This window comes from Lactuca saligna, chromosome 1, assembly GCF_052625555.1.
Source record: "Lactuca saligna cultivar CGN05327 chromosome 1, ASM5262555v1, whole genome shotgun sequence".
NCBI classification, from domain to species: domain Eukaryota; kingdom Viridiplantae; phylum Streptophyta; class Magnoliopsida; order Asterales; family Asteraceae; genus Lactuca; species Lactuca saligna.
Window position 1 is genome coordinate 20,404,011 of NC_136417.1, and position 17,076 is coordinate 20,421,086.

Genomic DNA, 17,076 nt, shown 5'->3' on the forward strand with positions numbered 1-17,076 from the left:
GCATTTATGACACGCAATACGTATCATTGAAGCCGCTGTCAAGAAAGGCTATGTCATAAATGAAGATGACACACATTTTTACGTATCGTAACTTTAATTTTTTAATAAAAAAATTATTTATATGTTTATTAATTTTCAATTTATATTTGCATTTCATGTCTCATAATAGAAAATAAAATATCCTATACAAAAAATACAATACATTGCACAGAAATTAATGTCATACAAATAATCAAATGTGAAAGCGATGAAAGTCATCAACAAATGTGACAGCGATGTAATACATTTTTTAGATAATTAACTACATTATTAGCCAAATTTCCTAAAATACCAACATACTTTTCTATGAAAAGCATTAACACTAATCTTTTCCATCAAAAACTTCAAAACCTGCATAATTAAATTAATGTTTAATCAGCTACAAGTCAATAAGATACGTTTAAGCAAAAGAGCTTCATAATATTAAGACTTTACTTACCACTGTTGTTAATACATTGAAAGAAGCACCTCTTCTGCTAGCTTTGTGAAATTGGTACCATATTCCTCTAGAGTTGGCATCTTGTTTCCAGAGCTCCCACCACCAACTCCAGCACCCACAGTAAACTATGTTTAGATTCCATAAATAAACTATGTTGATAAACTAATTCCTGTATCATCATCAACATCACTATCTGATTATATTTTTTGACAAACTGACTACTGTTATCAATTGAAAAGTAAAAAAAGTTACCAATGATAGTGAATACAGATAGCAAAGAAAAACCAATGTTAGATTCCATAAATAAATTAGGCTGTAAAAACACCACAAAGGATGTAAATTATTCCATTCTGTTTCGTGTTTCATTGCAAATCAACGAAATTCCCTTCATATTATTCCATGTTCACAATTCCTGAAAGGTACTTGATTCCATTCTTTTTTTATTAAAAGAACAAAATACACCATTATTGGAATAATAATAAAAAAAAATCCCCATAACTGGTAGAAGACAAAAATAGCCCATAATTGCAATAAACAAAAATGCAAAAACAGAAAGATGATACCATATCCTAAGTTAAATGCAAAAAGGGCATAAATAGAACTAGGTTATAACCTGTTGCCTTTTGGGACCATAATATGAAGAATCAGGGTAAATTTTACCACTATCTGGTGCCAACCATGGTGAATCATGTGGACCCATAATTCTGAAATGTTTTCCTTCCTTTACATCACAAAAATGAGGACCCTGGTCTTGTTATATCATTCATATACATAGGCCATAGTCAAAACAGGATAAAATATGCAATATATTTTTTACACCCACAAAAGCTCCTTTCGTGTTTTCCATTTTTTATTTTAATATTGTTAAAAGGGAACTGCTGATGCCACTTACCCACAGACTCTTACAGGGTTTAGCCTGCTAATAAGATAAATCCTAGACTCAGAGCTAATAACACAGAGAAAAAGGTGAGCTTATATACCTATAAAACACTATACATCATCTTCACAACAAACATGGAACCACTATAACCGGTCAACAGATTCATGCACATTTGAGAGGTTAAAACATCTTAGAACAGGGGCATTATGGTCACATAAATGCTACCATTTATATACAGTTTCACGGGTAGTGTCCTATACAACTCAGCAATCCCCTGATGATGGTGGGTTGAACCTTTTTGCAGGTGCATCAAGTTTCCGATCAAGTTCAGGCGTACCAGGGACAACAGTGTCCAGAAAATTTAGATCAGGGGTGTTATGGTCATTTACCGGTTTTCCATGTTCAACAACTAAGTCAGCTTCTTCATGGAGATTGCTATCCAGCCCTGCAGTAGGCTTCTTTTCATGCCACTGAACATGATCAAAAGACTTTTATCCAATCAGCAGTTATCCGTACAATCTTGACAAACCTACCTTAAATTTTATTCCCAGATATACCCTTTCGATTTTTAACTCGGTTCATTACAAAGCAATGTTTTTTGTTCAATCAATAGAGAATTATATGTCCGTTAATTTAATCATGTAGACTGGATAATGAGACTTCCTGATAAATTCCATATAAAATTGCAACGTTTAAACTGACATCTACTATGTGTCAAAAGTCTAAAATACCCTTGGATAAAATAATTATAAATTAACAAGAGCTGCAAACCTTTTCTTACAATAGTGTTCTTCGACGTTCTTTGGCTCTACAAATTGCATTTCGTATTCCATGGTTGTTCATGCTCCCTTTTGGCCACAAATCCGCAAGCTTGACAGCATAAAAGAAACATATTTTTTTCCTAAATTAGATAAATCCATTTCCTGGGAGATAAATATTATTTCATTTTATTTAGGAATTATCTCCTAAATTAAGATAGAACCATTTTAGGTTAGGTTTAGGTTTAGATTCCATTGAACTCAAAACCGGTAAAGAGTGTCATTTATGCCAAATTTAGTCAAAAAGCCACTGAAAACTGATAACATGACAATTATGCCCTTCAATTCACTTGTTATATTTAAAAATGACATGATGAAACACTAACATAAGAGGAGTAAGTAAAACATAGCATGAAAACAGATAAGATGACCATCATGCCCTTGAAGAATTGGATGATGTTATATAGGCACAAGGTAATGTGGTAGAGAAGAGAAAAAGAGAAGACTAGCAAGGGTAATGTAGACTATTGTAGTACGTTGTAAATATAAATGTTTTTTAACCAGCTTTTAGTTTAGTTTTTATGTTTGGTAAACTTGACTCTTGAAGCTTTAGATTAGTCTCAGGTAAAAAAAATGAGCATTTTAATCTCGGAGTGTTTGACTATCAGTCAAATGTCATAAATACCCTTCAACAAAGTAACTTTTAATAAAGAAATCGACATACAAAAGAAAGGCAAGAAATAAAAGGGTGGTATTCCCAGAAAACAACTATCTGAATGTAGAATTTTTGTATTTCTGAGGTTTTAATTTCATCCATCGCCTGTTTAATATAACAAGGAAAATGAAGTATATGTCCATTAGTAATTCCAATATAAATAAAGTGTTATAATTCTAAGTTACTAACCCCTTTTCTAGACCATGAAAGGGACAAGATTTCTCCACCATGTCCATGGAACTCATGAACAAGTTTCTCCAAGATTTTGAAGACTTTAGGTGCTAGAATAACAAAAGCCACTTCTGATGATTTTCTGAACCCTTTAATCTTTCGTGATTTTTCTTTATTGACAGGGGCTAATTCGGAAAGATGATTAGTTGAAACATCCGAACCCTAACGCCAACTTCAATATGGATTACTTTTTAAACAAACAAAGAATATGAAGATTAGATTTTGTTGGATAAACTAATTACCCAAAGATTGTATTCCTTATCTACAGATGACAAACAAATCATCCAAAGATGGTATTTTTCCAGATTAATTATTCAATTTTCCGATAAATTCATAATTCGGGTATGGAACATAGCAAATTCCATCATAGTTGCTGCATAATTGAACAAAAATCAGGATGAATACCAATCTAAACAAACAACCATATGAAATCTAACCTGTTTACTCATCAAAATTGAATCAGTTATGAAACTGACCACATACTTTGGGCCACTACTTGCTTTAACAATCACTGTGATAAAAGAAACATAAAACCTCAGAAAGTAACAACATGATAGATTTAATTTAGCATAATACAAAAATTTCAAACCCTGGATAAGATAAACACACAAAAAATTCATCAGACCATAACATATTCTCGAATTTATGCTCAAAATATTAAATGTGAGTATGTGTGTGAGGTGCTATGTGCGACTGCTAACAATGTATCAGAATGGGATCGAGAATCAGAAAAGTAGGGGGAAGGATATCGCACCTAAGAAATCAAACAAGAAGGAATTAAAATAGGGGAGAAGGAACAAAGCATACCTGAGATGCTTAGAGAGTAGAAGTCAGGATCATGGAATGAGGAGGAAATCGCCGTAGAAACATGCATAGTTTTTCAGTTAGGGTTTTACACAAGAGAAGATGAGAAGATCCAAAATCGAAATCAAAGCTATGAATAGAGGAGAAATTAAAGAAATAGAAGAACAAAAACATTAGGAAGAGTGAATAACCAAATCATATCTTAGTTGGGCTAGGGTGTGGAAATTTGAGTAGTCTCCGACGAGGTCACATGAGCCCGAGGTCGCCGGAGGAAAATATCCCTAAGGTCGTTGGAGGAGAAGTGAGCAAAGATGTCGCCTGCGAGGTGAGGCAAGATCATCGATCGATTGTTGCAGAGGCCAGAGAGCACCAAGTGTTTCCGTTCTTGAAAAAAAAAGCCCTAGTCCCTACGATTTTGTGGAATTTAGTAGTACTATCCTTGCTTGTCTTCTTCTTTGCTTCTTAAATCGTAATAACAATCTCTATGAAATTGCAAGTTGGGTAGTAGGTTAGAGAGAGAGAGAGAGAGAGACGAAGACCCTATGCTTCTTTCTTGCTAATTGGAAGAGGAGCGGGTTCTAATTTTTCACATGGAATAGGCGGGGTTTTAATTTTTTGGGATTTCATTTCCCCCTTTCAAGAACGCGCGTTTTGAGTAAAACATAAAGCGACATTCACAGAGGACGCACATTTTAGATAAAGTGCCCTCCGTGTTTTTTTTTTTTTTTTACATGAGACACTAATCTAAGGGCATGCAATAATGCATGGCATAGATCCTTAATTTTTTTGAATAGACGATACGTTTTTAATGTCACTCTCTTTTGCGTAACATAAATCAATGAGTGTCATGGTTAGCGCGTCATAAAAGGGTCTTTTTCTTGTAGTGGATGAAGATTTATAATGTTCGTCGAAATCCACCTTACACTACCACCAGCAGATCAAGCAATAGAAATGGAAGAATCTCAATCCAAGCAAGTGAAATATATCAAACCTGGTCAAACTGAAGGCAATAGATCTGAAGAAAACTGTATCCAAATGTTAAGAGGCGTCGGAAACAATGTGTATCTCTTTCATTTTCGACAAAACCCTAGCCTAGGGCGCCGCCAACCGGTATCGGCTCTATAAACCTTAGTAGAGACGGTGGCTTGTGGTTTCTAGCACCACAATCGACAACACACCACCATTTTAAGTCTGGAATTAGAAGGAACAAGAACGAGATACACACGACATTCATATTGTAACGACCCAATTTTTACGTCCGAAAATTTCATTTTAAAATATTACTTTAGAAAACATTAATAAATAAAAACATTGTTTGATCACACCATAACACATCGTAACCATGTTCTAAAAGGTCAAACCATACATCCCATCAAAATATCAGAGTACAATCCCAGTAAATCTCGTAAATGCGGAAACCGAAGAGTGTGTGTATGACGTGTCGCTACCGCGCCGGCTCCTTCCCCTTCGATGCAGAGGTACCTGAAAACAAAACTGTAAACGTAAGCACAAAGCTTAGTGAGTTCCCCCAACGTACCACATACCATACAATCACATAACATACGCACTGCCAGGCTATTCTGGGGTGCCGACCTACCCATACGGCCATTTTGGGGTGCTGTCTTACCCGTGTCAAGCCATTCTGGGGTGCTGACTACCCATGTCAAGCCATTCTGGGGTGCTGACTACCCATCGGTCCTAACAACCGATCCTCGGGGACTGGTCCCCTTCCGCTACCTCTATTGCATAACATAATAGACCAACATACAAGCATACCATCACATACAGTCAGATAATTCTGGGGTGTCTGACTACCCAGCGGTCCTAACAACCGAACTCTACTACTATTGCATATAACAGGTAAATAGCAAACCTAGACGATATCACAAAGACAATCATCTATCATACATCTCCTACTGGTGGGCCGGCCGTGTGGCCTTAGACCCACTACTACTGGAAGGTAACTCACCTCAAAGTAGCTGCTGAACTGATCGGGAACTAACTGACTGCTGCTGCTCCGGGAGTCCTCCGGCTGCAATTCCCACAACATACTCAATCAAACACTGCTAACTGTCCTTTAGGTAAAATGACCATTTTACCCCTGGTCTAGCTCTAAGCCAATGCTAGAGTCAACTTTCAGTTGACCCGACTCACCGAGTGGATCACCACTCGCCGAGTCCCTAGCAAACCATTGTCCTGGGTCCCTGGTTCTACTCGTCGAGTCGGGCTATGACTCGATGAGTTCACCTTCTAACTGTCATTCAACTCCTTCATCCTACTCGCCGAGTTGTATGAACAACTCGTCGAGTTCATCTTCATCCGAAGAACACTTTATGCTAAGACTCGCCGAGTTGTATGAACAACTCGCCGAGTCTGTTCTTGATCTATGAAGATTGCCTTGGACTCGCCGAGTCAGGGCATTGACTCGCCGAGTCCTAACATGGGTGAGTTCAACTCCCAACTCACCGAGTCATCCCCTGTGACTCACGGCTCAACTCGACACATCATGAAGGGACCAAATCGGTGACTCGCGACCAGACTCGCCGAGTCGTCGCCATGCATCCACCAAATACACAGATTTACTCGATTTCAGTCCATGCCATTCATAGATCTGGACTTCTAGGACCCAAATCACACGTAAAGTTTCCAACTTTACGTGTGGATATTCACTAATGTGGATTTTAGGGTGCAAAATGCCTCAAAAGGGTAGATCTAGGATGAACAAGCCACATGGGGCCATAAAGCTCACAGATCTGAGCTCCTGGAGCTCAATCTTGCCTAGATCTAAAGGTTAATCCACTTATTACGAAACATTAAGCACAAACAAGCTTGAAGAATTGCTCAAGAGTGTCCCAAATGAAATCCTAAGCGTAGAAACAGGGGAAAACGAGATATACCTCAAGGAAAATGTTGAAATGACACAAGGATGACTGATCTCCTTCTCCTCTTCTTGATCTACTCCTCTTTCTCCTCAAAACCTTCAAGAACACACCAAGAACACTTCAACCTCTCAAGGAAATAAGGGAAAACGATGTTGGGGGAGTTCTGGGGGTGAATGGGGACGAGTTGGGGCGGAATGAGGGTTTAAATAGGGTGCAAACCCTTGAAACTTAGGGTTTCATCCAGCAGCGGTGACTCGCCGAGTCCAGGATATGGACTCGCCGAGTCGCCCACTTAAACGTGTCCTGAGTCTCGTCCCTACTCGGCGAGTCGGACCTTATGACTCGTCGAGTCCAAGGCTAAAATAGGGCAATGCTTAAATAAAATTCACATACCGGAAACCAGGTGCTACAAATCTCCCCCACTTATTTTAGACTTCATCCTCGAAGTCTGCTGCCCGGTCCTGAAACGGCTCGGGGTAATGCTCCATCATCTCGTCCATCAATTCCCAAGTCCATTCCGAACCCTTGCGGTGCTGCCATTGCACCTTTACTAGCTCTACCCTCTTGTTTCTCAACGTCTTGGTCTTTCTGTCAAGTATTGCGACTGGGTGCTCAATGTAATTCAAGCTGTCATCAACCTGAATATCCTCCAACGGTACTACTGCTGAATCGTCCACCAGGCACTTCCGCAGCTGCGAAACATGGAAGGTGCTGTGGATCTAACTGAGCTCGGTTGGCAGATCCAGCCTATACGCCACCTTGCCCACCCGGGCTGCAACCCTGAACGACCCGATGAATCTTGGGCCCAACTTGCCCCGCTTCCTAAATCGAATGACACCTTTCCAAGGTGAGACTTTCAGGAGGACCATATCCCCGACTTGGAACTCCAAGTCGGATCGACGTCTATCGGCGTAGCTTTTCTGCCGACTCTGAGCAGTCTGAAGTCTGCTCCGAACCTGCTGGATCCTCTCGGTCGTCTCTAACACCACCTCGGTGCTTCCCATGACTCTCTGGCCAACCTCCCCCCAACATATCGGGGTTCTGCACTTCCGCCCATACAACATCTCGAACGGGTGTCGGTCAATACTCGCGTGATAGCTGTTGTTGTAGGAGAACTCAGCCAAAGGAAGATAGGTATCCCAGCTACCACCGAAATCCAGTACACACACCCGCAACATGTCCTCCAAAGTCTGGATGGTCCGCTCACTCTGACCATCTGTCTGCGGGTGAAAGGCGGTGCTAAAATGCAGACGAGTGCCCAACTCATCATGAAATTTCTTCCAGAATCTGGAAGTAAAACGCACATCCCTGTCCGAGATTACCGATACTGGCACCCCATGCCGTGCCACAATCTCCCTGATATAGATGTCGGCCAATTTTTCGGCCGATATGCTCTCCTGAATCGGAATAAAGTGAGCACTCTTGGTCAATCTATCCACGATGACCCAAATCGAATCCACTCCCCGTGCGGTCCTGGGAAGCTTTGTGATAAAATCCATCGTGATATCTTCCCATTTCCACAGTGGAATGTCCAACGGCTGCATCTTGCCATGCGGCCTCTGATGTTCGGCCTTGACCTTCCTGTAGGTCAAACACCGCTCGACGTACCATGCCACATCCCGCTTCATGCAAGGCCACCAATAATCCGGACGAAGATCCCTATACATCTTCGTCGCCCCAGGATGAATAGAAAATCGGGACTTGTGCGCCTCCTCCATCAAAGTCTGACACACGCCACCGTGATACGGCACCCACACCCTACGGTGTAATGTCAAAAGTCCTCTGCCATCATAATCAAAGGAGGAAACCTGACCCACCACACGCTCGCTCTTCCGATGCTCTTCCTTGATAGCCTCCTGTTGAGCCTCCCGAATCTGCTCCAACAGGGGAGTCACCACAGTCATCCTCAAACAGACGTCCCTGATCGCCACCGTCTTGCGGCTAAGCGCATCGGCCACCACATTGGCCTTCCCCGGGTGGTAAAGGATCTCGCAATCATAATCCTTCACCACGTCCAACCACCGCCGCTGCCTCATATTCAGATTCGGCTGGTCCATGAGGTACCTCAAACTCTTGTGGTATGTGTAGATGGTACACCGAACCCCGTGAGGGCAAAGACCACCGCCCCCAACTCCAAATCGTGCGTCGGGTAATTTGCCTCGTGAGGCTTGAGCTGCCGCGAAGCGTAGGCAATGACATGCCCCCTCTGCATCAGAACTGCGCCCAACCCTGAAATGGACGCATCACAGTAAACCACAAAATCCTCTACGCCCTCAGGCAGGGCTAGGATCGGTGCCTCACACAATTTCTGTCTCAGCATCTCAAACGCAGCCTGCTACTCGGGTCCCCACCGAAAGACCACGACTTTCTTCGTCAGTCGTGTCAGGGGTACGGCTATCTTGGAGAAATCTTGGATAAATCTCCGATAGTAGCCTGCCAATCCCAGGAAGCTCCGAATCTCGGATGGAGACTTCGGGACCTCCCATCTCATCACGGCCTCGACCTTGGCTGGATCAACCAGAATCCCGTTCTGGTTGACGAGGTGTCCAAGAAATTGCACCTCGCGCAACCAAAACTCACACTTGGAGAACTTGGCATACAAGCTCTCCCTCCTCAGGGTCTCCAATACCTCCCTCAGATGCTCCTCGTGTTCCTCCCGAGTCTTGGAATAGACCAAGATATCATCGATAAAGACTATCACAGACCGATCCAGCATCGGTCTACACACGCGGTTCATGAGGTCCATGAACGCGGCAGGAGCATTGGTGAGCCCAAACGGCATCACCACGAACTCGTAATGACCATAGCGCGTCCGAAACGCAGTCTTCTGCATATCCTCCTCCCTGACCCTCATCTGATGATACCCCGAACGCAAGTCAATCTTGGAGAACCAAGATGCTCCCTGAAGCTGATCAAATAGGTCGTCAATCCTTGGAAGCGGGTATCGGTTCTTCACCGTTACCTTGTTCAGCTCCCGATAATCTATACACATCCGATGCGACCCGTCCTTCTTTCTTACAAACAGAATCGGTGCTCCCCAGGGTGAACTGCTCGGCCGAATAAATCCTTTGTCCAGCAGCTCCTGCAGCTGCGTAGACAACTCCTGCATCTCGGGAGGAGCCAACCGATATGGTGCTTTGGCTATCGGAGCCGCACCGGGAATGAGGTCAATCCTGAACTCCACCTGTCGCTCCGGAGGTATCCCAGGTAGTTCCTCCGGGAAAACATCAACAAAATCTCGAACCACCGGGACCTCGCTCACGGTCGCCTTACCCGCCTCCCGGGTATCCATCACATACGCGACATAACCCGCGCATCCCTGCTGAAGGTAGCGCCTAGCCCTCGCTGCTAAACATACAGTGGGTCCACACTGCAGCCGCTCTCCATGAATCACTAACTCTCCCCCGCTTGGGGTCCTGACTCGCACTAGCTGCTGTGCGCAATCTATCACTGCCCCATTAGGGCTCAACCAATCCATACCAATAATCACCTTGTTCCCACGCAATGGAATGGGAACCAAGTCTACCAGGTAACGCTCCTCAAACAGTCGCAGAACACAATCTCGAAACACCATCAATGCTCGCACTGATCGATCGTCAGCAATCTCTACCTCTAACGGGCAATCTAACTCGCCTGAAGTCTCATGAAATCTCTTGCTAAGGGCAAGAGAAACGAACGATCGGGATGCACCCGAGTCGAACAATACCTGAACTGGGATGCCGTTCACATGGAACGATCCTAATACACATGTATATACACACGGAGCACATATCAATATCATAACAACGTAAAATAAAAGATAGAATGAATGAATCATACCCGTCACCACATCGGGCGCGGCGCGTGCCTCCTCGGCAGTCAACTGAAATGCCTGACTCCTCACCACTGGAGCCTCTGCCTTGCCCTGATGGCCATCCGTGATCCGCAGGGTCGCTGGAGCTGGCGCCTTCACTGGCGCTGAAACTGTCAACATGGGGCAATTGGCCTTCTTGTGGCCCCTCTGGTTGCAGTGGAAACACAACAACTCCGATGTCTGAATAACTGTCGCAGGAGCAGTGCAATCCCTGCTGATATGCCCAAACTTGCCGCACTTGTAGCAGCCTGACGATCCCATCCTGCACGCCCCCTCGTGCGGCCTGCCGCACCTCCTGCAGCGGCTCGGTCCCGACTGGCCTTTCGACCTCCCATCTGATCCCTTGGGCTTCTTCCCCGAAGCCCCTGCTGCCTGACCGTCCTCAAGTTTCCGTTTCCGGATGTGCTCCAAATCTATCTCTCTCCCTAGCCCTGGAAATCATGGAGTCCAGGGTAGGGCAAGCCGAAAAGCTAACATGCTCCCGAATGTCAGCTCGTAGCATATCATGGTAACAAGTCCTCCTCATATCCTCGTCACCTGCATACTGGGGCACCAATAAAGCCCTCTCCCGAATCTTGGCGGTGATCTCCGCCACGATCTCTGTCGTCTGTCTCATGTCTAGAAACTCCCTGGCCAGCTGCTGAAGCTCGACCACTGGTGCAAACTCCACCCTGAACCTAGCCACAAAGTCCGACCAGGTCATTGCCTCGATAGCCGAGGCTCCCAACGAGTCACCCACTGACTCCCACCAATCCCGGGCTCGGTCCCGTAAACACCCTGCTGCGTACCTCACCTTCGACCCCTCAGGGCAGAAGCTGGTCAACTGGGCGGACTCAATATCCGCAATCCATCGCCTGGCGACAATGGGGTCCTTCACCCCATGGAAATCCGGTGCACCACTGCCCCTGAAGTCCTTGAAGGACAGTGTGCGAGATCCCGACTGGCTAGAGGCCAAGTCGCTCCTGAATGCCCGTAGGCGATCCTCCATCAACTCCACGATCCTTTCCTTGATCGACCCAAAGATGATGGGGGTCGACTCAAGGATGCCCCTAGTGATCTCCGACGTGATGAACTCACGTAGCCTCTCATCAATCGGCTCGGTGCCTAATCCCGAACCTGACCCCTCTCCTGACCCGCCATCTGTCGGTCTCGGTCGAAGTACCACCATTCTGCAAAACATCATAATAATCATTAGTGGTACTGCTACTTTCTGAGGGATCTCAATTACTTACAGGTTCCTTGGTCTCGTCTTGGCCTTCCTCGGCTCGGGTACGGATCCTTTGCTTTCAGTAGTACGGGCCCATACTACCTTCCACATCTATCCATACCTTCTCGAGGAATTCCTCGACTCCACCAGCTCCCCTTTACTACTGCTACTCTCTGTTATTCTCATCCTAGGCTTGCCCTAGGGAAAACTCAAGTTCAACACGACTGGTCCTCAGCTGCTGTAGGTCTCCTCATAATGCCAGTTAGCCACCACCTAAACACCATCACATGTGATGAGGATTAGATAATCCTTCAAGTAAAAGATCCGTCCCTATAACGGTTGGACTCAAACAAGAGCTGCGCAATAGGGCCAGTTCCAATACTTTGGGATTATTCAACCCTGATTACATGTGGTGTGACGTGTTTACCTAGTGGCTAACTCCCATTACTCAGAATCCCACCAAGCACGAAGCAAGCAGCATTCAGATAAGGGAAAAACAGACTCAAACCAAAACTATTCTTATAACAAGAAACGACACTTAACATAGGATGCTAAGCTCATACTTTCAGGCATAACCTAAACAGGCTATCCTACTGCTGTCTACTCAATTCTAGCATGCAATATTCATAAAGCTGTAACACATAAGCAGGCACATAAGGCATCACTCCTAGATCCTTAGCCTATTCTAGCATGCAGTTCTACGTAAGCTGATAAACATAATATAAACTTGTATGGGTACTATGGGGAATACTTACTTGAGCTCGGCCGGTTGCGCACGTCACACACTTTGCTCTTTCTTATGACTCTTTTCCGGGTTTTAAAGAACAATTTCTTTTGAAAAATCTTTCAATCCCTCGATTTGAGTCCAAACACTCCCGAAGGCGTGTCCGAATCCCTCAAACCAGGGCTCTGATACCAACTTGTAACGACCCAATTTTTACGTCCGAAAATTTCATTTTAAAATATTACTTTAGAAAACATTAATAAATAAAAACATTGTTTGATCACACCATAACACATCGTAACCATGTTCTAAAAGGTCAAACCATACATCCCATCAAAATATCAGAGTACAATCCCAGTAAATCTCGTAAATGCGGAAACCGAAGAGTGTGTGTATGACGTGCCGCTACCGCGCCGGCTCCTTCCCCTTCGATGCAAAGGTACCTGAAAACAAAACTGTAAACGTAAGCACAAAGCTTAGTGAGTTCCCCCAACGTACCAAATACCATACAATCACATAACATACTCACTGCCAGGCTATTCTGGGGTGCCTGACTACCCGGTACGACCATTCTGGGGTGCCGACCTACCCATACGGCCATTCTGGGTTGCCGTCTTACCCGTGTCAAGCCATTCTGGGGTGCTGACTACCCATGTCAAGCCATTCTGGGGTGCTGACTACCCATCGGTCCTAACAACCGATCCTCGGGGACTGGTCCCCTTCCGCTACCTCTATTGCATAACATAATAGACCAACATACAAGCATACCATCACATACAGTCAGATAATTCTGGGGTGTCTGACTACCCAGCGGTCCTAACAACCGAACTCTACTACTATTGCATATAACGTATCATGATAACATGCAACATAACATGTAAATAGCAAACCTAGACGATATCACAAAGACAATCATCTATCATACATCTCCTACTGGTGGGCCGGCCGTGTGGCCTTAGACCCACTACTACTGGAAGGTAACTCACCTCAAAGTAGCTGCTGAACTGATCGGGAACTAACTGACTGCTGCTGCTCCGGGAGTCCTCCGGCTGCAATTCCCACAACATACTCAATCAAACACTGCTAACTGTCCTTTAGGTAAAATGACCATTTTACCCCTGGTCTAGCTCTAAGCCAATGCTAGAGTCAACTTTCAGTTGACCCGACTCACCGAGTGGATCACCACTCGCCGAGTCCCTAGCAAACCATTGTCCTGGGTCCCTGGTTCTACTCGTCGAGTCGGGCTATGACTCGACGAGTTCACCTTCTAACTGTCATTCAACTCCTTCATCCTACTCGCCGAGTTGTATGAACAACTCGTCGAGTTCATCTTCATCCGAAGAACACTTTATGCTAAGACTCGCCGAGTTGTATGAACAACTCGCCGAGTCTATTCTTGATCTATGAAGATTGCCTTGGACTCGCCGAGTCAGGGCATTGACTCGCCGAGTCCTAACATGGGTGAGTTCAGCTCCCAACTCACCGAGTCACCCCCTGTGACTCACGGCTCAACTCGACACATCATGAAGGGACCAAATCGGTGACTCGTGACCAGACTCGCCGAGTCACCTATACGACTCGCCGAGTCGTCGCCATGCATCCACCAAATACACAGATTTACTCGATTTCAGTCCATGCCATTCATAGATCTGGACTTCTAGGACCCAAATCCAACGTAAAGTTTCCAACTTTACGTGTGGATATTCACTAATGTGGATTTTAGGGTGCAAAATGCCTCAAAAGGGTAGATCTAGGATGAACAAGCCACATGGGGCCATAAAGCTCACAGATCTGAGCTCCTGGAGCTCAATCTTGCCTAGATCTAAAGGTTAATCCACTTATTACGAAACATTAAGCACAAACAAGCTTGAAGAATTGCTCAAGAGTGTCCCAAATGAAATCCTAAGCGTAGAAACAGGGGAAAACGAGATATACCTCAAGGAAAATGTTGAAATGACACAAGGATGACTGATCTCCTTCTCCTCTTCTTGATCTACTCCTCTTTCTCCTCAAAACCTTCAAGAACACACCAAGAACACTTCAACCTCTCAAGGAAATAAGGGAAAACGATGTTGGGGGAGTTCTGGGGGTGAATGGGGACGAGTTGGGGCGGAATGAGGGTTTAAATAGGGTGCAAACCCTTGAAACTTAGGGTTTCATCCAGCAGCGGTGACTCGCCGAGTCCAGGATATGGACTCGCCGAGTCCAGGATATGGACTCGCCGAGTCGCCCACTTAAACGTGTCCTGAGTCTCGTCCCTACTCGGCGAGTCGGACCTTATGACTCGCCGAGTCCAAGGCTAAAATAGGGCAATGCTTAAATAAAATTCACATACCGGAAACCAGGTGCTACACATATGTATTAGTAATTAGAGCAGAGAGGAACAAATCGTCATGGTTTCAGATATCTATGGTACTTTATGGTGAAAATTCCATCAAAAGCCTCCAGAAATTACCCCTCCAAGATATGAAAATTCTCATCATTGCTCACAGACAACAAAAAATTCTTCATCTTCGTCTCTGATTTAGGATTTGGGTGTTTAGGGTTGGATGTAGTTTCTTGCTTTTGATTGTTAGAAGAGAAGATTAAAAGGAAAGTGATTTAAGCTTTCTGATGCCTTATTTCTTTATCGATTTAAAGGTTTTTAGGAGGGATGAGTGGAGAAGATGAATATGTTGATTTTGTTGTAGTGTTTCTACTATTTGCGTCTCAGAGAGAGAGAGAGAGAGAGAGAGAGAGAGAGAGAGAGAGTATGTGTGTGTGAGACCTTTTATATATTTAATTATGTTTAATTGTTTCTTTTTTAAAAAAATACGAGAAACCATCATAAATGGTCCCTGTGGTTGTGAAATGACGAAAATACACTTCAGTTAACAGACAAACTTAACGGAGTTAGCAAAAAGGACCAAACATCAAAAGTTTTGAAAATACAGGGACCATCTATGAGGTTTTTAAACCACAGAGATTAAACTTCATATTTTGAGTAACCACAGGGACCATTTATGATGTTTTTTATTCTTAAAATAAAGGAAAAAAAAAACATAATCATTATATTTTTTGTTTGAATGAAATAAGATGAAGTTGATGTGGAATTCTTTTAAAGAATTGTGAGGTTTTTTTTAAGAATCCCTTTTATAAGAAACCCTTTTATAAGAATCCCTTTTTTTAAGAATCCCTTTTATAAGAAACCCCTACATCAACTAGTTGAATTTTGTTATATTCAAATATAAAATTACAATTTATTGATATTTCCAAAACAGGTTTTGGAAAGCACTTACAAAATCAGGTTTTGGAAAGCACTTACAAAATCAAATTGAAAGTCACCTTGGGTTTGGTGTTTCATAGTTCGAAAGACTTGCGATTTGCGAAGGTAATTTGTGGGCTATTTTAATACTAGTAGACTATTTAAATCTTTAATAATATTATACATCCATATTGAATATTCAAAATTTGTTTCCACTCGTATAGTTGATTTCAAAATTATTTAAGAAAGCTCGTTATATCAACTTTATAAAAAATTGATTTTTTGTTAAATTATTTATTTATTTATTTGATATAATTATTTATAAAGTTAACCTTTATTTTTTTGACTTCTTGTGTAGTATCTATATACATAGAAAGCTTAGCGTTTATTTAAATGTTTGTATCACTAAATAACTATATTTTATGTTAATTTGTTACTAAATAATTATTAACTAATATTAATATTTAAGTTAAGTATTAAAATATATAAATTCAATGGCGAATCTAAAATAAAATAGCACATGATTTCTAATTAAGTGAAGAAAAAAAAAGCGAAAAAGTCAACGATATATATGGCCGATTGAGTCGGGTTGAACCAGAAAAATCGTCCGGTTCGTAAAAACACAGATACAATTGGGCTAGTCGAACCCCTTAAAAGCTAGTAAAAGCTGTCAACTTAACCCATAAATAAGGATTTTTGCAATATATATATATATATATATATATATATATATATATATATATATATATTAGAACTTATAATATATTAATAATCATAAGTGCCTTATTCTCTCATTTAGTCTATCCAAGTATTGCAATGCCATGCAACCCAAACTGACCATGCCGGGTCGGGTCAAGTTCATACCAAATAAAGTTATGGACTTAGACACTATATCCAACAGTCTCCCACTTGGATAAGTCTAATAACTATATTTGCAAATACGACTTCAAAATCCGACTAGCAATCGTAGCTCTTTCAAAGTCTCTCGGAACTGAGATGATGATGATACGCCATTTAAGATAAGTGATCATATAATCCTCTGTTCTCATGATATCAGCCGGACAAACACATGGAACATGGTCTTACTTATTGTCCAGCATTTGTTTCTGGATCCCTGATTTGTTTCGACATAGAACTAAATTGAACACATCAATTAGGTTCTGACCGGGCCCGGTACATAGGTCAAAACCAAATCATCGAGGGGCCCAGATATCGCTTCTATTTCTAGAAGGAACAGATAAACTTCGACTGATATGCTTGTACTAACTACTTGTTGAATTACTCACAAAGGCACGTTTTA

At 42.8% G+C, this 17,076-nt stretch overlaps 1 long non-coding RNA gene across 3 annotated transcripts; it reads right to left on the minus strand.

The window, feature by feature from the left end:
• Positions 1-244: 244 nt before the first annotated feature.
• LOC145026822 (uncharacterized) lies at positions 245-4,415 on the minus strand. 3 transcript variants are annotated; one of them, XR_013674785.1, is made up of 5 exons: positions 3,870-4,415; positions 3,500-3,573; positions 3,021-3,249; positions 479-2,228; positions 245-390 (listed from the first exon to the last, which is right to left on the minus strand). It is a non-coding gene; the product is annotated as an uncharacterized LOC145026822 (long non-coding RNA). The 3 variants fall into 3 exon arrangements; XR_013674791.1 differs by having other exon boundaries at positions 479-1,828; positions 2,130-3,249; XR_013674779.1 differs by having other exon boundaries at positions 479-3,249.
• Positions 4,416-17,076: the final 12,661 nt, after the last annotated feature.